This window comes from Cheilinus undulatus, linkage group 4 (genome assembly GCF_018320785.1).
Source record: "Cheilinus undulatus linkage group 4, ASM1832078v1, whole genome shotgun sequence".
NCBI classification, from domain to species: domain Eukaryota; kingdom Metazoa; phylum Chordata; class Actinopteri; order Labriformes; family Labridae; genus Cheilinus; species Cheilinus undulatus.
In genome coordinates, this window is record NC_054868.1 from 15,480,965 (window position 1) to 15,502,031 (window position 21,067).

The 21,067-nt window shown below is 37.4% G+C and overlaps 1 protein-coding gene across 5 annotated transcripts in view; it reads right to left on the reverse strand.

Annotated features, from left to right (window-relative positions):
- Positions 1–21,067, reverse strand: part of rgs12b (regulator of G protein signaling 12b) — a 131,828-nt gene that overhangs the window by 99,925 nt on the left and 10,836 nt on the right. The window lies entirely within an intron of this gene.

The following is a 21,067-nucleotide window of genomic DNA, read 5'->3' on the forward strand; positions in this document are numbered from 1 at the left end:
ATTTCTCTAGATTCTCTCATTGTTTTGATAATATTGTGACCTGCAAATTGTCAAGTTTCTGAATCTTGCCATTGCACATTAAGATTGTTTAAAAACTGTTGGACTATTTTCTGATACAGTCTTTCACAAAGTGGAGAACCTTGTGCTATTGTGAATTGTGAATGACAGAGTCTTTCAGGAGTGCTCTTTTGGTACCCAGCCATAGTTCCATCACACACTACCAATTAGCCTATTTACCTGTGGAATGTTCCAGGTAGTTTTTGAGCATTCAATGACTATCTCAGTCTCTTTTTTTCCTCTGTTCCAACTTTTTTGGAATGTGCTGCATGCATCAAGTTCAGATTGTGCATATTTATATAAAAAAAAACAATTGCTTATCATTTTGAACATTAAAAATATTTTCTTTGTGTTGCACTTTTGAATTAAATGATCCCAAATCACTGTATTCTGTTGTATTCGTGTATTACACAATGTCCTGAATTGTGGGGTGCAGATGGAGTAGCATTTAGGTTGCACCCCATGTACATGGGCAAACCAGTTTCAAGTCCTTTCCTGCATACTATTCCCCACTGTCTTATCCCTGTTTCCAATTCTATCCACTGTCCTCCTTTAAAGAGGCATAAACCCCAAAATAAATCTAAAAAAACGTCAACTATTGCTTAAGTTCAACGAAACCTGCGCCTTTAAAGTACATGTAAACATGTTAGTCTGACTGAAATTTCACTAAATAGAATTTCTCAGTCTGACTAACACACCAACAGTGGTTGGAGATTGTTTTTCACTTGCATATGTAATTGCTGAAAGGGGTCATACTGAGACATAGTATAGAAAAGGAGGACATGTTCACATCACCAGGGTGTTCACAGACCTACTCATCAGAACTTGTTGCATTTAACATTGTGATAATTTAGCTGTATTCCCAGAAAATCATCTTCTATCAGATCATTCTTTAAGTACTTTTGACATCATCTTATGAAAGTTAAACACATGTAACAAAATTACAGCTGATTTAAATTTGGTACCACATCATGACCCATTTGAGATCACTTATGTTAACATGAGTCCTTCTAAGCTTGATCAGTTTGCAGATTCATTAAGAATTAATGAGAATTCCGCCCCCCCCCCCCCCCCCCAAAACCGAGAAGAGATGAGAAACTTGTTCTAAAGCACAATAACATCAATGTACAACAAGGCCCTGCAACATTTTCAAGCTGCCTACTATTCCACACTAATGAAAACATTAAAACAGTCCAAGATATCTTTTCAGGACTGTAGACTGACAGAGTATCACAACTTTAGTGAGCCCTTCATTTCTTGAATCTTAGATGCAATGATTTCATGAGCTCCCTAATGATAAAATTATCAAAATAAGGCACAAAATTAGTAACGTACTGTCAGTTCCAGATGCTGATTCATCATTGATCAACGATACAGTAAGCACAGCTTTAAAACTTAATATTAATCTTTACTGTTTCTCTAAGATAAACTAAATTTAATTATCTCTTCTCCTAAATCATTGACCAGTCTTTTAGATCCAGTTCAAACCAAGCTACTTAAGGAAATCTTTGAAAGTGGCTTCAATTAAACCTCTCCTTAGAAAGCTCATAACCAATTCATGCACCTACATTCAATCATCCCTTTGTAGTAAACTACAAAGGTACAATGGTACAGTGAATATAGTTTTGGTACAGTGAACATAGCCATTGTAGCATCGTAGTACAGTGTGCTACAAAAGGATAGTTATGGTATGGATGGGATCCTCTAAATAACAGGCTAATTTGAGTATTTTCAGTCAGGAATTAAAGTTGACCACAAGACTACAGTGGTTAAAATGAAATTATCTACCATTAACTTAAGACAGCAAGCTTCTCTTTCCACTTATCTTAACAGATTGTAATCCTGTGTTTGATACAATAGACCATAATATCCTGTTGCAGAGACCAGAGCAGTTATTCTGTATACAGGAACAGCTTTAGATGGTTATATCTATCTGATACAGCTCAGTTTGTACATGTTAATGATAAGTAACACATACACTACAAAGCTGGTTACAGAATTTCACAGGGCTCTGTGCTTGAGACATTTTTACACCTTAAATATGCTTTATCTAAGTAACATTATGAGAAACCACTCCATTGATTTAAATTGCAATTCATATGATACACATTTATGTATCAATGAAGCATGATGTCAGAAATCAGTTATGTAAACTAGAAGCACATTGGTACCAATGCTTGGTCCCAAACACCTCAGAAGAACATTTTCTAATGGTATAACTTTTCCAGATGGCATCAGCCTGGCATCTTGCGCCAGCTGTGACATTGCACCCCCATTTTCTCTCTTTCTACATTTCTCTCTATCCTAATAGAACCTCAACATGACTTTGGTGGATGGCTTTTTAACATGACTGGTTCTACTCAAGGTTTTTGCCCCATAAAGAGAAGTTATGAACTGAATTCATGGTGGATTAATATCTGGATTAATCTATATTGATAAAAGAGAACATGGTCTAGACCTGACCTCTTTGTTAAGTGTCTTGAGGTAATTTTAGTTATGAATTGGCGCTACAAAAACAAAGACTGATTGATTAGTACATTGATAAATGATTCACTCTGTGCATGTATACTGGACAAAGACACTAGTACAGTTAAATATCCCAACTGAGCTAAAAATACATCTCTACCTAAATGTGCATGCAAATTATGATAACCAGTCAACAATTTGATTCATTACAAAGATGCATTGTGATAGGTTGCATCCTAAATTATTTTTATAAGCACATGGCTGCTTTTTCATCAATGAATACAAGCAGTCAAATAAATCTAAATTGAATCTAAATATAAAATTTCTTTTTGTTCTGTCACTGCATCAACGCTTAACCATTTGTATCCACTTAGGGGGTATATTTAGAAATGGTTTATTTTAACACCCCTAGTGAACAGTAAACTTGGTTATCAAGTGCCGATTCCAATGTGGAATTTTATTCTAAGATTCACGCATTGAATTAGGCATGTGAATTTTGGTTCTGCTTTTCAGTTCCTAGCAGGATCATAAATCATTTAGGATTAAAAACCCAGTTAGAAGTTTTTTCCTTCCACACAAGTTGTACGGCCATCAATATGAGCTAATTCCATATGCATTCATCTGCCACTAATGCAGCAGTGGGAGAGTGGTAGAAAATTGGGGTTAAGTGTCTTGCCCATGGACACATCAACAAATCAGTTTAGGAGTGACTGTGGGATTGAACCCACAACTGTAGTTGACAAAATCAAAACAGTATTAACCCTTCTGAATAAGTGTGACATATGGTGTAAAAAGCGCCTTGGGTTTTTAGAAGACTATATAAATGTGCTAAAAGCTGAAGCTGATTTACGTTCCTTCAAGGACCATATGATAACTGTTTGTATCCTTTGAGATGATTAAGTCAATGAGCCATTTTAGGCTTAAAAAAATCTTTTTTATTGATGGTTGCCCTTATAAAAAGCCCTTTTTGAATTTTAAACATTAGTACTTAAAAACAGATACACAAGTATCTTTACATAAGTACTACAAAATACAAAAGAAAAAAATGACAGAAGAAAACTTTATCAGATAATTAATAAACACACACATACTCTGGTAGCAGAGCTGATGTACACATTACATATATCAAAAAAAGGTTATAGTTCACAGCATATCCTCTGTTGAATGCATAAACACACCACTACTGAATAAAGTCATAAACTGCTGGAGAGGCTTGGCTCTCAAATGCCACTGCAGGCCAAGCAGTGTGTGTCCAATTATACTGCAAATGCAATGGGTATTCGTGCTGTGTAATATACTGTATGTGCTTTTGTGTTGAGTCCCACTAACGAGGGGAATGTCAGCTCGTTGCTCATTAGAACTCATTAGAAGTGCAGGCACTTCAATCCCTGCCCCCATCCTCACCATCATCTCCACGCGCACACCCACACACCAATCTCTGTCCTTCCCCCTGCTACCACACAAAGACCTCTCTGTTTGTGGACATTATTGAATGTGCAGTGAGAGAAAAAGGCCTAACAACCGGAAGAAAAATGTTGAAGAGAGGGTGGCGGAAGGTTTTGAGTAATAAGGAGGAGTCAAGAGAGAAATCCGATCATGGGATAGCATGGCAGAGACTAAGTATGTTTACATGCTTTTAGAAAAAGTACAAATATTCTGTTAGTCCAAGTGAAGTGGCGCTAAACTGAATTCCTCAAAGTCTGACTAACACACCTATATGATGTTTTTTAGATCACTTTTCTATTGTGTGTATAGTAGGGATGTAACAATAGAGTTTGCCCACGGTCCAATCAGTACCACAGTTTTTTTGGTCATGTTTTTTCATGTGGTTCTGATGGCCCGGGAGGTTTTCGTTTTCTGTTTTTTTTTTTTGTTTGTTTGTTTGTTTGTTTTTTTGTCTTTCCATTCTTTGCAATTTAGGTAATTTAAGGAGCACCAAGGTATTGACGTGAAAATGAATTAACTTACTGTGGGGTATGTCTGTCGTATACATTTTCTGTGAGCGTGTCACTGGCTGATCTTGCATCATCTGCTGTGTTATGAAATTAACTTTACATATATGCACTTACTGTTACTTTTATTAAATTGACATCTGCACAGGGATTATTGGTAGTAAATTTATTTAACACCCCCATGATACATTGGTGTATGGTTTGGTTGGTTTCACCTCAAGAGTAGTGTTTGAGAGATTATAGGTCTCCACACTTGTGTGAACAGAGGGCAAAGAGCAGAGACGGAGCTGCATTAAGCATGATTTAAACTCAATGTAGTATTTTTATATGTGACTAATTGGTACACACATTAACCAGTAATGTGGCACATAGTCCTCTGAAATTTACTCACCAAACACATAATCTAACTTCACATGGCTCTTTGCTGATTTAAACTTCCGACTTTTGATATAAGTGCAGGGTCCAACATTAAGGTTTTTGCCTACTTGCCCTTCGGGGCAAGTGCTTCCCAAATCTACTTGCCCCATCTAAATTCCTACTTGCCCTGTCTAGGAGGTACTTTTCTGGCTGTCAAGTGCATACATTTTGCTCACACCATACTTGGAGCTAAAATCCATTGCCTGTCAACTGTGGAAAGCAATACACAACACTTCTTCCTTAAGAAAACTGTATTTATTAGCTATGTGTTAGCCCACTGAAAATTATATTAACTTTGTACAGATCAGTGCAATGTGAAAGCTGCACCAGTCTGTAACATCTATTGCATTATCGAGCTACAGTCATGGACGAAAGTATTGGCACCCCTGGAATTTTTCCACAAAATACACCATTTCTCCCAGAAATTGTTGCAATTACAAATGATTTGGTATACACATGATTATTTCCTTTATGTGCATTGGAAAAACACAAAAAAGCAAAAGGAAAAAAGCTAAAATTGACATCATTTTACACAAAACTCAAAAAATGGTCCGGAAAAAGTTATTGGCACCCTCAACTTAATATTTGGTTGCCCCCCTTGGGAAAAAATAACTGAAACCAATCACTTCCTATAACCATCAACAAGCTTTTTACACTTCTCAACTGGAATTTTGGACCACTCTTGTTTTGCAAACTTCTCCAGGTCTCTCAGATTTGAAGGGTGCTTCTTGCAACAGCAGTTTTAAGATCTCTTCATAGGTGTTCAGTGGGATTTAGATCCGGACTCATTGCTGGCCACGTCAGAACTCTCCAGCACTTTGTCTCCAACCATTTCTTGGTGCTTTTTGAGGTATGTTTCGGGTCACTGTCTTGCTGGAACACCCATGACCTCTGACGCAGACCCAGCTTTCTGACACTAGGCCCTACATTGCGGCCCAAAATCTTTTGATAGTCTCCAGATTTCATGATTCCTTGCACATAGTCAAGGCACCCAGTGCCAGAGGCAGCAAAACAAGCCCAAAACATCTTTGAACCTCCACCATGTTTGACTGTAAGTATTGTGTTCTTTTCTTTGTAGGCCTCATTCCGTTTTCTGTAAACAGTAGAACGACGTGTTTTTCCAAAAAGCTCCACCTTAGTCTCATCTGTCCACAAAATGTTCTACCAGAAGGATTGAGGTTTACTCAGGTATATTTTTGCAAACTCCAGTCTGACTTTTTTATGTCTCTTTGTCAGCAGTAGAGTTCTCCTCGGTCTCCTGCTATAGCACTTCATCTCATTCACATGACGATGTATGGTCTAAGCTGACACTTTTGCTCCCTGAGTCTGCAGGAAAGCCTGAATATGTGTGGAAGTTGACTGAAGACGTTTATCCACTATTTCAACTATCCTGCGTTTTATTCTTTTGTCAGTTTTTCTCTTCCATCCACGTCCAGGGAGATTAGCCACAGTTCCGTGGGTTATTAACTTCTTGATTATATTACGTACAGTGGACAAAGGAATTTCAAGATCTCTGGAGATGGTCTTGTAACCTTGAGATTGTTCATATTTTTCCACAATTTTGCTTCTTAAATCCTCAGACAGTTCTGGGCTCTTCATTCTCTTCTACATGTTTGGTGTGACACACACAGGCACACAACACAAAGGCTGAGTCAACTTTTAAACATTCTAACTGACTTCAGGTGTGATTTCCATACTGTCAACACCTGTTACTGCCACAGGTGAGTTTAAATGAGCATCACATAATTGAAATAAAATGATTTACAGGGGTGCCAATACTTTCGTCCATGACTGTATTATTGTTGCAAAAGTATTTGCAAATGCGTCCAAAGATCTATGCACAAATCTGCAAATGCGTGCACAAATCCACAAATGCATGTACAGATCTGCAAATCTGTGCAAAGTTTTGCAAATTTGTACAAAGATCGACAAATGCGTGCACTAATCTGCATACATGTATACCATCTTGTAATTGCAGACTTCGTTAATTTTGGTTCAGAATCTGCCTCTCAATTGGCTGTCATACACACGTGACTTTTGCAACACTTGTACCGCGCACGATTTGTACTCAGATCCATAAGCGTTTACTTAGATCTGTAAGCATGAAGGCTGGGTCTGTTGCCCTCAGCACAGGCTCACAGGCAAGGCTGCATTTCTCATCACATCAGCATCACACAGGAGGCAGCAGTTAAGACTTAGTAACGGCTCTATATAACGTCAATGTGAAAGGAGAAACGTTATTATATTACACAGTTATTGTTATTATTATTTATATTTTCATTGAAAGAGTGAAGAAAATAATGACTTCCTTATCTCCTAAATTGTATCACAGTAGTGGGTGAATTGCCATCTCTACAAGACAGGGGTTCATTGTGTTGTATTTAACAGAAATCCCCATTATGACGCTGTATGAGCCAGGTGATGTTAGCAATAAGATCGATAGAGTGGTCTGTAACATTTGTATTTATATAAATAACAGGGGAAGGGAAAGATTGTCGTTTTCGCACGGATATGCGAAATGGCACTGACCACTGTTGACATTTAAATCATATTACGACGTTTTTAGTGGTTGTGTTTTTGTGGTGGCTGAGTGGCAGTGTCGTGGTCTTCCAATCATGGAGTTCAGGGTTTGAATCTTACAATGTCCTGAAAATGTATTTCTTATTACCTGTTTGTTTTTTGCTGGTAACTCTTATGCACTGCTTATAAATTTAATCACTCAGGCCAGGAGATATTTAGGACTTGAAAAACGAAACTACTGGCGTGATGTCAGAGCAAATAATCAAAATATTAAAACGACTGTTTAGTGCGAACTGTAATGGACTGAAAATGAAAATTTCGTCAGGCCGGTCGTTTTGATCACACATTGAAGCAAATTTTCGAGTCCTATTTAAGCTGAAATGTTATTGATTTTCAGGTATTTCATCCCCATCCCTACTCCGTACTAACAGAAACAGAGGAAAATAAAATAAAATAAATTAAATTAAAGAATAGAAAAGCTCAGAGTCATGCTTGCCCAATCGGGCGTGTTCTTAAAAGTTTTGCTTGCCCGTCGGCTTTTAGCAGTTGCCCCGGGCATTCGGGCAACCATTAATGTTGGACCCTGAAGTGTTTTCACGCTGATAGGTTTCCTCATCCCAGCGTGTGGACTCACAAGCACACAAAAACAGAGCCAACTCAAAGAAAATTTCTTTACATTCAATGTATAGTATGTTGAAAGAAGTTCTATGACAGTAATCTCTACACCTCCGACCGTCAACCCAGCCAATCAGAAATAGACTCCTTTTTAAATGAACTTGACCTCCTAATGTTACCAACAGAACTAGCCTTTTTAGATGAACCACTGACCTTAGAAAAATTACATAGCACCTTCAATGAAATGCCAAACAATAAATCACCCGGACCTGACAGATTCTCCACTTAATTTTACAAACACTTCTGGACCATATTTATCACCATTATTCCATAGAGCAACTACAGAAATCAAAACCACCGTACCCACACACATGAACACAGTTGTAATGATACTTTGCTTCACACATCCTTATGGAAAAACTCCCATAGACCAAGGGCAAGGGTAGAGACTTTGAAAAAAAAAAAAAAAAAACTCGGAGGGTGATTGGATGAATGTTCTGTCTGTCGGGCCAATTAGAGGATCCACCAATGAGAAACAAAGAAACGGGCGAATCCATCTGCTTTGCAAGGTTAAACTTCATCATGGAAATTATTTCAGTTATTCCAAAGGATGGCAGAAACAAATAACATTGTGAGTTATAGAATCCTATCTAAGTTCTAAATATTGACTAAAAATATTTACTTCATTTAATGCTAGGAGGTGGAAAACTACATATCAAATTTAGAGTCCCTGTAACTTGAAAACAAATCTGTATTTTAGGTTTGTTTTATGACAGGCCACTGTGTTATGAACCACCAGGCTGAATTTTAGTCATGAAAGACGTCTCTAAGTTTTCAAAATTAACCTTGAAAATAATGAAAGATTAGGCAGTAAAATCTGTTCTAGGATGGAGTGGGTATGTCGGTTGAATGAGCTGAGGCCGCACCCACCCTTGAGAAATTAATAAGAGCAACCCATCCAGAAACTGTTTCCCAACGATGCCAGCCCCTCCCCTTTTTGATTGATAACGTTTCATAAAAATGAATAGCTGTAAATGGAAAAGATTGGGCCATTATGTAACCTTGCAAAGCAGATGGATATGCCTGTTTCCTTGTTTCTCACTGGTGAATCCATCTTGCAAAGCTCCCATCTGAACCGTTTGTGCCCGGTTAGAAAGTGACAGGACCAATCAGCAATGAGGGGCAGTACTTTCAGGCGTGGCAGAGTCGTGATGTAAACAAGCAGCAGCAAGATGCCTGTGCATCTATGGCGGAAGAGCTTTGCGTGGATCCTGCTAAAGCACCAGTTTTATCAGAACTTGACGATATTTCTTCATTAAAAGAAGAACAAAGAACAGCAGCGAGTTGTTTTCTATTCAAAAACAACAAAAGTCGAGTACTTACATGTCTATAGTCACCATGTTTCGCATTATTCCTCGGTAGCTGTGCACATGCAGCTCGATAGCGGCTACGTCACGTGTTTTGTTGGTCTGATTGGCCCGTAGAGATGTGACAGACAGAACGTTCATCCAATCACCCTCAGAGTTGTTTTTCAAAGGCTCTGTCCTTTCCCAAACATTTCCTGTTGAAGCTTTCCCAGATGGATGTGTGAAACACATCCATCTGGCATGTCAGGTTATCTGTGCTGAATATCTGTACCAAACTCTAAAATCCTAGGTTAAAGAGGTGCGGGGGTAACCTGACATGCCAGATAGATTTGTTCAGGTTAGTCATTAGGGATTTAAAGCTTACAATGGGAAAATCAAATGGTTAAATCATTATTATAACAGCCAAAATCCAAGGGCCATTGAGATAAACATATAACGTAGGACATTTATGGAAAAAATATTTGCATTGTAACATGAAATAAATTACATTATAGATGTACAAGAGTGTCTGTTCAGACTCTCAGCCGAACTGGACAAACAGTCCCATCTTTTGATTGGAAATGTCATAAATAACATTTGTGCTGGACCTTAACACTTTAATGTGTTAGTGAATGTGTGAAAAAGCTGTTAATTAGTGGTGGGAGTATTGATACTAAAGGACTGATATATCGATATTTACCAAGTACTCTTTTGGTATCGATCCCTTTAGCAAAGTATCGATACCAAATGAGTGCTATAAAATATGTCTCACCACCGCTTCTCTGCCGAGTGCCTCCCAAGCGGCAACCTCTGGTCCTGAAAAATGACGCCAATGCGGAAGTGCAAAATATTGTTATACTGCGAGTGCCCACTTGAGGCTGGCTGCAGGAACCCCAGAAGTCTCATCTGGACACGTTAAACAGCCGGTTTTAACACTAGAAATAAACTGGTTTACAGCCTGGTTCAAAACACCAAATGCGTCTCATTAGCTAGTGTCTTATTGTGCTCCCACTGTACTGGGAATGAATTATTTTGTACCTCAATCGTTTGGATTATATTTAGGATAAAAGCTGATTGGCGCGTCTCATTTGATTGACAGATAGCTCGGCAGGCAGGGGTTCCGTTTCTGTCAACTGGAATGCTAGCTAGCAGGCTGACAGGAAGTCGCGCTTAGTGGGCAGGCTGTTAGGTCGATCCAATGTTCGGTTGAGACCGTGATTTCAATATGGAAGCCTCCACGGATTGGCTTCAAAAGCTGTTTGAGTCCGCCTATTGTTAGCAGACATCTGACGTCACACGGGGTTTGTCCAATTCTTTCTACAGTCTATGGTGCCTCCCTGCCTCTATCTATTCCAGACTGTTTTGGCTGTACTGCCAGTCCATGGCACGTGAATTTAGAGACCAATCAAACATGCCTTACCTGCTTGTCCATGTCACATGGCTTTAAGGACCAGTCCGACATGTCAATCCTGCCGTACCATGTGACTTTGAGGACCAATCATTAATGAGTAACAGATTTCAGCAACTCCACTTGCTCGCATATGAAGTCATTTTATAGTCTGTGATGTGAACCTGGCTGTCTTTCTCACTCAGTGTAGTCCCTAAGTAAATTCAAAATTGTAAGAAAACATAAAAAAAATACTGAGACCACATGCCAATACCATAAAATGTATAAAGACCAAATTGTAGAAACATAACAAGATAAATATTTCTATGAAAATCTTTGATGACTTGTATTTCTTACATTTTGGTTCAAATTAGTGGGTATAGATGGCTAACCCTTCAATCTGAATTTAAAAAAAGAAAAGAAATTGGTTATGTTGTGGATATTTTAATTCTATATACAAGTTTGTGCTATGATTATAGTTTATTTATTTTATTTTTTACCTGCTTAAACATTGTAATTTAATTGAACTTTCTCCCTAAATGAATTTCTCAATGACCTGCATATGCCTTTTTAACTGCCTGAAATGTGTAACTTTTGAAAGTTTGCAAAAGCCCAATATTTTATTCTTTCTTCAAAAGTATCGGTATCAGTATCAGTATCAGTATTGATAAAATTACATCAAAAAGTATCGGTATCGTATCAATTAAAAAACATTGGTATCACCCAAATCTACTGTTAACAGGCAGACAGAGTACAGCCCTTGCTGTCACAGAGTGATCGATAGTTCAAAGTCATTAAACATACAACACCTGGACTTTGAACTAGCGATCACTCTGTGACAGCAAGGGCTGTACTCTGTCTGCCTGTTAACAGTAGCAATACCAATGTTTTTTAATTGAACGATACTGATACTTTTTGATGTAATTTTATCGGTGCTGATACTGATACCGATACTTTTGAAGAAATAATAAGCTAAGTTAATAGGATGGTAGAGGTATTATTCTTTGACTCCTTAGCCTCCTTAAACACTGGGCCCTCTCTTAGTGAGAGGTTTTGCCCCCGACTTCCCAACGTGGTTACAGGTGAGGAGGAACGAGAGCATCCTTCTCTTGTAGAGGTCTGTTCAGTTTGGTGTTTAGTTTTTCCTACTCTTGTTCTTTTATTGTTTTGAGGAGCTACTATCTCTGTTAGCAACTTTACTGTCTTTAATGGGGTCACATAATTTGAAAATTGTTTCTTTAAATCTGAATGGCCTTAAAAATCCAGTTAAGAGGAGTAAGGTGTTATCAAAAATGAAAAAAGAAAAGAAACAGGTCATATTTTTACAAGGGACGTGTATGTCTAAACAGGAACATGACAAATTAATTAACTTCTTTTACAGCTCGTGCAAAAATAGTCAAAAAAGAGGAGTGGCAACACTAATTTCCAACTCCATTTCATTTGATCTTATCAAAGAAAACAGAGCCAAAGGTGTAGGGCTGGGTGATACGGCTTAAAATTTACATTGCGATATATTTTTTCTATATCCCGATACACGATATATATCGCAATATTTAGAAATGACCTCTAAGTAGCTGTATAATGTTTATTTCAGCCCTAAATGACACCATTTTGGTGATTAAAACAGACTGTTCTATTGGATTTTTAATAAAAATGTATGCAGAAAGGTTAAAAATCTAACTTGACACCTTCGATAGACAGCATTTGGTAAAGGGCAGGGCCTTTGCAAAACAACTCGGAGGGTGACTGGATGAGTGTTCCCTCTGTAACATCTTTACGGGCCAATCAGCGCAACAAAACACGTGACATCGTAGCTGCTACCCAGGTGCACATGCGTCGCATAACCTGAACAGAACAGAATTGCAATATCTAGAACTTAGAACTGCACAACGTGAAACATGGTGACTATAGACATGTCAGTACACGACTTATGTCATTTTTGATAAGAAAACAACTCAATGCTGTTCTTTGTTCTTCTTTTAACAAAGAAATTTCGCCAAGTTCTGATAAAACTGGCGCTTTAGCAGCATCAATGCTAATCTCTTCCACCATAGATGCACTGGCCTCTTGTTGCTGCTTGCTTACGTCATGACTCTGCCAGGCCCAAAAGTACTGCCCCTCAACGCCGATTGGTTCTGTCACTTTCTAACTGGGCACAAATGGTTCAGATGGGAGATTAGCAAGATGGATTCACCATTTAAACACACAGAAACAGGTGGATCTATCTGCCTTGCAAGGTTATCAAAAATCAATATCAAGTCAAATTAAGCAGTTTTATTTTGAAAAGGACTTCAATCAATCTTTTACCAATAAATCAAACATACATAAATAGTGAACTACTCTGTCTTTTATAGTGTATGGAAAGTTCTGACATGTTTTCTGTATTATGTTTACTATTGCTGATTATAAAATAATTATTTTCCTCATTAAGGGTGAAACAAACTGACACAAAAGTCACCAATCCTGCATGAAGGCCAAAACCCTGCAGTCTAGTCCACCATTCAGGCCAAAACCCTGCAGTCTAGTCCTCCATTCAGGCTTAAACCCTGCAGTCTAGTCCGCCATCCAGGCCAAAACCCTGCACTGTAGTCCACCATTCAGGCCAAAATCCTGCAGGCTCACAGCTGTGATTACATTATCTAGTTATCTGTGCTGATGAACCAATTTCTGACAAGTTCATGACATGAGAGCATCTTTAGACCTTATACAAGAAACTCATGGGGGATAAAAGCTCATTTTGAGGCACAAAAATTTTAACTCCAAGTTGTCTGTGTGTTGAACTTTTAGGCTGAGATAAGGCTCCATAGTTGTGGAGAAGTGGATCACATCTGTCCGCTGCTGGGTCATCTTCTCACTGACATGTATGACTCTGGCAGGGAGTCTTCAGCAAAATGTTGGCTCCCAGGCAAATCACGTATTCTAGGTCGAGTGTCTTTTTGAGCTTTTTCAATTCTGTTTTTTCAAAAACTCTGGGCTCATGTCTTTAGCGATGTGTTATGTTACTGCTGCCATTATCTCAGCATCATATTGCAGCATATTTTAACGAATATCCGCGTTTAGTTAGACCTCTTCCTTTCTAAATCTGAACTACTGCCAGATGACAGCTCCAGCGCGGTTTCTCGTTGTCCATCTCCAAACTAAGCTAACTCACTGCTAACTCGCCTAGCCACTAGGTTTACTTTTCCTTCACTCTCCTATGCTTCTCTCACACCCGCTGATACAAAAACGCACATGCGTGGAGGAGAGTTCTCTGGATGGGTGGGAGAATGAGCACTTTGCTGTGAGAGATGCAATTATGGACAATGGGAGAAGACAAACTCCAGCGAGAAATGCATGGTGATGGCTAATAACTTCCACACAATTTATACTCGATGTTCGCTATATATATTCATTTTACACATCGTGCGTGGCATCAGCCGCGATACATTGAGTATGCTCGATATATCACCCAGCCCTACAAAGATGGTCAGTATATAATTACTAAAGGAAGAATAGATAACACTCTGCTCACATTTGTTAATGTATACATACCTCCAGAGAGCAACAGGAAATTTCTTAGGAACCTCTTTGACATAGTATCTAAAAGAGGAGGAATTTTAGTCTGTGACTGGAAAATAGTTTTAAATTCTTCTGTTGACACAAGTATCAAAAGGCAGAAATCTCTCAAAACTAAAGATCTCGACATGTTGATTAAAGAGGCAGGGATGTGTGATGTCTGGAGGAGCCTCCATCCATTTGAAAAAGATTTCACCCAATATTCTGTTACCCATCAAGTGTACTCCAGAATAGATTACTTTTTCATGAACAACATAGATCGGCATAAAGTAGAGGAATGCTCAATTGGAACTTCTGACATGTCAGACCATAATGCCATATACTTGACAGTTAATTTGAGTAACAGACCAAAACAGATGCTGTGGAGACTAAACATTGGTGTTCTGGATAATAAAACTATTGCAAAAGAGATCAAGAAAGAAATTCAAAAATGTGTTAAAGATAACAATGTTGGCTAAGTAGACCCAACCATAGTATGGGACACTATCAAAGCAATAAAGAGAGGGAAACTAATTTCAAGAACATCATATTTAAAAATGATGAAGAGGGAAAAATATGTAAAGTTGGAGGAAACACTGAGAGAATTAGAGAAATTCAATCAACAAAACAGGGATAAAAGATTGATTAACCAGATAAAAGAACTAAAGAGAGAAATAGGACCACTTCTCAGTGATGAGCTAAAAAGAAATTGTTGTTTGCAAAACAAAATTTCTGAGTCAGGCTCGAAAGCTACAAAAATCTTAGCAAGATGTCTCAAATCACAACAAATGAAACAGTGCACAAAGTTAGAGACCCTGTAACCAATAAAATAACCTATGATCCAGAAGAAAATTAATGAAATCTTTAGAAATCACTACAAAACTCTGTATTCACAGTCAGAGATTGTGGAAGAGGAGAAGATTAGACAATATTTGTACTCTTTAGAGCTTCTCTCAATAGGAAAAATACAAAATGATAATTTAACTGCTCCCATAACAAAAAAGGAATTGGACATAACAATAAGTAAACTGAAAAAAAGTTAGTGTCCTGGGAGTGACGGCTTCCCTAATGAGTGGTACAAAATTTTCAAAGAGGACCTTGCTTCCGTGATGCTCGATTCTTTTCACTGGACACTTGAAAAAGCAGTGTTACCACCCTCATGGAAACGGGCTGTGATATCTGTCATCCCAAAAGAAGGTAAAAATAAAGAATGCCATGGATCTTATTGCCCAATCTCCATACTAAATGTAGATTACAAACTATTCACATCTATAATATCTAGACGAATTGAACAATTTTAACCAGAATTAACAAATGAGGACCAGACTGGGTTTATAAAAGGAAGACAAACACAGGATGATATATTAGACGAACCCTTCACATTATTGAACAGGCAAACAAGATGCGAAGGCTTTTGATAGGGTCAGTTGGCCTTCTCTTTACCGTGTACTTGTAAAGTTAGGATTTAATAACAAATTCGTTAGATGTAGTCAATCTTTGTACAAAAATCCAACAGCTAGAATAAAAATTAAGGGCCATCTGACCAACAGGTTTCAGTTATTTAGGGGTACACGCCAGGGCTGTTGCCTTAGCCCCTCCGTATTTGCAATGTTCATATTGCATTTGGCCCTATCTATTAGACAGAAGAAAGAACTAAAAGGACTAGATATCGCAAACGAGGAGCATGTAATTTGACTTTTTGTGGATGATATCTACCTCCAAAACCTAAATACCTATCCCCAACACCTAAATACAACTCTTCCAATACTTATGACAGTTCTGGATGACTATGCTAAGATTTGTTTTTTTTTTTTTTTTTTTTAAAGATTTATTTTTGGCCTTTATTAGATAGGACAGTGGATAGAGTCGGAAACAGGAAAGAGAGCGGGGAGAGACATGCAGGAAATAGTGTCACGGGCCGGATTCAAACCCGGGTCGCCTGCGTACATGGCTCGCGCCTTGACCACTTGACTACCGGCGCGCCCCTATGCTAAGATTTTAGGCTACAAAGTGAACATCATGAAAACACAGGTACTCTGTTTGAACTATAAACCAAACAAGGAAATCAGGCAGAAATATAAACTGAAATGGGAAGCAAAAACAGTGAAATAGATAGGTGTACTATTAACTCAGTTTCTGAATAATTTGTATGAATCAAATTACAACATAATAAACGATAAATTACAGAAAGACAAGTCAAAATGGTCAACTGTTTTTCAGTTCGAGAATTGAAATTGTGAAAATGATTGTTGTATCTCTTCTTGTCTCTACCAGCCAGAATACCAGAATCTCAATTTACAGCATGGGATAAACAAATATCCCAACTGCTCTGGGCAGGAGCAAGACCTAGAATAAAGTACAAGACACTCCAAATTGACAAAGAAAACGGAGGACTCGCTCTTCCAAATCTTATACAGTACTACTTTGCTGCACAGATAAGAAATATTGTCTACTGGTGCCCCCCAGAGTACCAAGCCAGGTGGGCACATGTTGAACATGTTGAACATGTTTGCCACAACTTCAACCTCAGACCAGACTGGGAGGAAAAGAAACTATACAAGATTCACTCAGGACATGGTACGAAGTTGTTAAAAAATATAGACTAGAAGGAGACAGTAAACTTCTTATTTCGCCTTCACAAACTACCAGATTCAAACCTGGGAAGATGGATTTTGCATTTACCAGATGGAGCAAAAAAGGGATAACAGCTATGTGTACACTCATAGAGAAAATACATTTAAACCCTTTGATAAATTCAAAGAAGAATTTGATCTAAATAATAAGGATTTACTGAGATACTTACAGTTTAGACATTTCTATGATACAGAAATCAAAGAAGGTATCTCAGCAGAAGGTAATAAGGTAATTGGGGTTCTGGTTGGTGCATACAACCATACTCCTTCAAAGATAGTCTCAAAACGGTACAAAGATTTACAAAAATTAAATGGTTGTAATACGTTGTATGTAAAAGTCAAATGGGAACAAGAAATGAATATTACTGTGTCAGAGAGAGACTGGCATTCTATGTGTACAACACACCAACATCCACTAGCTCTAGAGGATGGAGGGAATTTGGGTGGAAACACCTGATGAGATTCTTTGTTACACCTCAAATCAAAAATAAATAAATAAATAAAAATAAATAAATACACACCAGTATTGTTGGAGACATTGTGGACAGGTGAATGCCAGCCACTCACATATATTTTGGTTCTGTGTAAAATTAAAAGTATACTGGGATGCTGTGACTCAGACTCTTATGATATTCAGCGCTAAAATACAAAATAAAGATATTTATCTCTTCAAAATCTTAATACTTGCCTGTAAAAAGGCCATTACAACAAATTGGTGTAGAAGGGACCCCCCAATGGCTTTTTCTAATATGATGCTTTAAATGACCTATAGTCATGACTGACTAAGGAACAGTCTGCATTGGAGAAAGTGTGTGACCTTTTGTACAATCATTCTGAAAATAAAAAAAAAACAAAAACAGCTTTGGTACTCTCCATACCAAAATATCCCTCATTTTTAGTTTTACAGGCTGATTGCCTTACCTTCACAGAGGTGGTTTCAATTATACAGGTTATAGGCACCCACTTTTTATGAAAAGATCTACTTTACACTAAAATTGACATGTACAGGAGGAGAACCTATGTTGCATGAATATAAACAATAGAGAACAAGAAGGAGATGACATATGAATTATATCTCTCATAATGTGATGTTTTTCAATCATTGAAATAAAGTAGAGGAGTAGTGAATATAAAGCATAGATGCAGAAGAAAACCAAAGCAACTTTGCAAGTTACTGCAATGACCAAATAACTATCATGGACAATTTTCAGAATAAACCATCACATGAAAATGAGGGTGGTCTAACCACAGAAACAAAGCAATCAGACTTTTATTTTGAAAAACAAACCAGAAGAGTACCATACCGGCCATGTCAACCTGAAATGAACTGACAGAGGACACAAAGTTGTGCAGAGAGACATAATTGCAGTGCAGGCAACTTAATGCATCTCTTCTGGTTTTGAATGGACGTTCATCAGCTTCAGACTGAGCTTTTGTTCATCTTTTAAGGTTGAAACAAGTAACCAGCCTGTTCTGACAATGTAAGGAGTACAAAGCACAGATAATTGTGTTCAAATGAAAGTAGTAAAAGTAAAAAGAGATCAGAAAAATAAATACATGGGTAAATTACAGATACCTAAAAAATCGACTTAAGTATAGTAACAAAGTGTTTGTACTGCACTACTTCCCACACTGGATGTTGGTCAGCCTTGAAGTAAATGTACCTGACTTGTATAGAGCTTTGCTGGTCATCTGAGAACTCAAAGTGCTTTTACAATACAAGTCACGCTTACCAATTCATACCCATTCACTCCACATTCATACACTGATGCCATCACTGATGGCATAGACTACTATGTAGATTGGCCATCAAACCCAGTACCTTCTGTATGCAGAGCCACAAATGACCACAACCCATTTCTTAAATCATAATAATGAGTTTGTTACCAAGAAAGTTGTTCTCATTTCTAGGGATGTGTAATATTATTGGCATGATATCAGTTTTGGCAGATACTTGTTTCACAAGTGAGTTATGGTGCTGGCAAATTTGAAAATTTCTGCCAGTATTTACAACCGATATTTTGGCCATAAAAATCACCCTGAATGAGCTGTAAAGATTGTAGTAAGAACAAATATTTGAGAGGAGTTTTAGGCTGGGCCAACAGGCCTACTTCAGCTGAAGCCTTTTTCTTTGTTCATCTCATTTATCACACATTAAAATGTGCTTTAAGGAATGAAATTTAGGAAATTTGTTATTTGTTCCTCAAACTTTAAATTGTGTGATTTAAGGACTGAAATCTTAGCTCTAAGCTACATTTAAATACCCATATCAATATCTATATTGGTATAAACTAACATTCTTTTGTAAATAAAAGCATATTGGATATCGGCAAAAATCCAATATCATGCATCCCAAATTCTTTCAATATATTCCACATGTTATCCCAGAATTTCAAGTTAGATCCTGGGACAGATAAATATCCAGATTTGTTTTGGTCTTTATGAGACCGTGGGTTAACTATAAAACACTTGTATTAATACAGAAGGTGGAATCTCTCTCTACTTACCTACTCTCTATCTACAGTAACTTAAGGCAATATTTTTATGCAGAGCAAGTGTGATTCCTTGTTTGTGGATGCTTGCCCTTTCAAAGCCAGACAAGATAGAAAGACATAAAAACTGATATTGAAACTTTCCAAACGTAACTATTTTGGGGACACAACTTGAGCAAGCTAAACCAAACAACAAAAATTGAAATCAACAAAATCCCACAACATCTAGGGCAAAATCATAAAGAATATAACAAAAAGGAAGACCTCAAAATACTAACTTGGGGGACCAGTGTTTCTGGTTATAAACAGTGGTGGGAGAAAGGTATCATTAAGTACTTTTACTCAGGGAAGAGTTCAAAATGATGGCAAAGTGCAGAAGTAATTCAAATTCAGACTTAAAAGTAGTGATTTCTTCAGAAATTACTATGAACGATAGATACAACCAGAAATACCTGAGAAGGGTAATGCAGTGATAAAACTGTTGATTACAGCATACACTACAGGCTAAAAGTTCTGAGGAAAGATCAGATTTGTACAAAAAAGATCATAGTTACATTGGTATACTTTGCAACAAAGTAAACACGATAAATATAATTATCAGGCCATTAGGTTTTTATTGCTTAGACATTGCTTTCTTCAAAGTAACCTTTGGTTTTAACAACAACATGGCATATATGGGGGATTTGTTCCACAAGTGTTGTTAAGTATGCACAAGGAATTGCAGTCCAATCTCTCAAGTTCTTCAATGAGAGACTGTGGATTCATGGAATGCACTTTTCTGACTGACTGACATTTATGCAAGCTCTCAAAAGCTAAAGAGCTAAAGTGAAAAATGCAAACTGTGACTTGTTTTTTTACTTTTCAAGAAGTTGTGACTCTTGCAAATCTTCTCAACCCTAAAACTCTTTTCTTTTTTTAAAAACGTGTACTCAGCAATAGTCTGGTAACATCAATCAACCAACCTTAAGTTAAATTGTTGAAAATGATGCATATCAATGAAAGCAGTCTGATCATGCAGTAAACACACCCCAAAATCCATAGAATTCATACTAGTTTGAAAGAAAGGCATTGTAAACAGGAACTTAAAGTTGCTTCCAAATGTTTGGCTTGCACTGGCCTTGCTTCCAGTGTACAAAAACAACAATATAAACAATTATTTTAAAATTTTGGCTTGGTTTCCAGATGCTCAAAAAACAATAATGAATAAAAGAATCACATTAAGTAAAAGACTTTAGAAACATCACTGGAGGATTGGTTTTTACTGTAAAGCATACGACACTCATCCACAAGCTCTAAGAACTTCAGACCTAAAACTTTAGTCCTTAAATCCCACTTCTAAGACCAAGGATTAACAAAAGAAAAAACCCTCTGTCCTTAAAATACACTTTAAAGTTTACGAAATGAATGTGAACAAGAAAAAAACTTAAAATGATGTTGGTCCTACCTAAAAATCCACAAATGCATATACATACAACTGATATTTACATCTAATTGAGCTTGTATACAGGTTGTAAATATTGGCACAAATTTTCATATCTGCACATACAGATATTAAACTTTTGTGGCTAATATCTGCCAATATTGATATCATGCTGATATCTCGCATCCTTTTTAAGAATAACAGCAGCTGATTGTGTTGTCCTTGCCT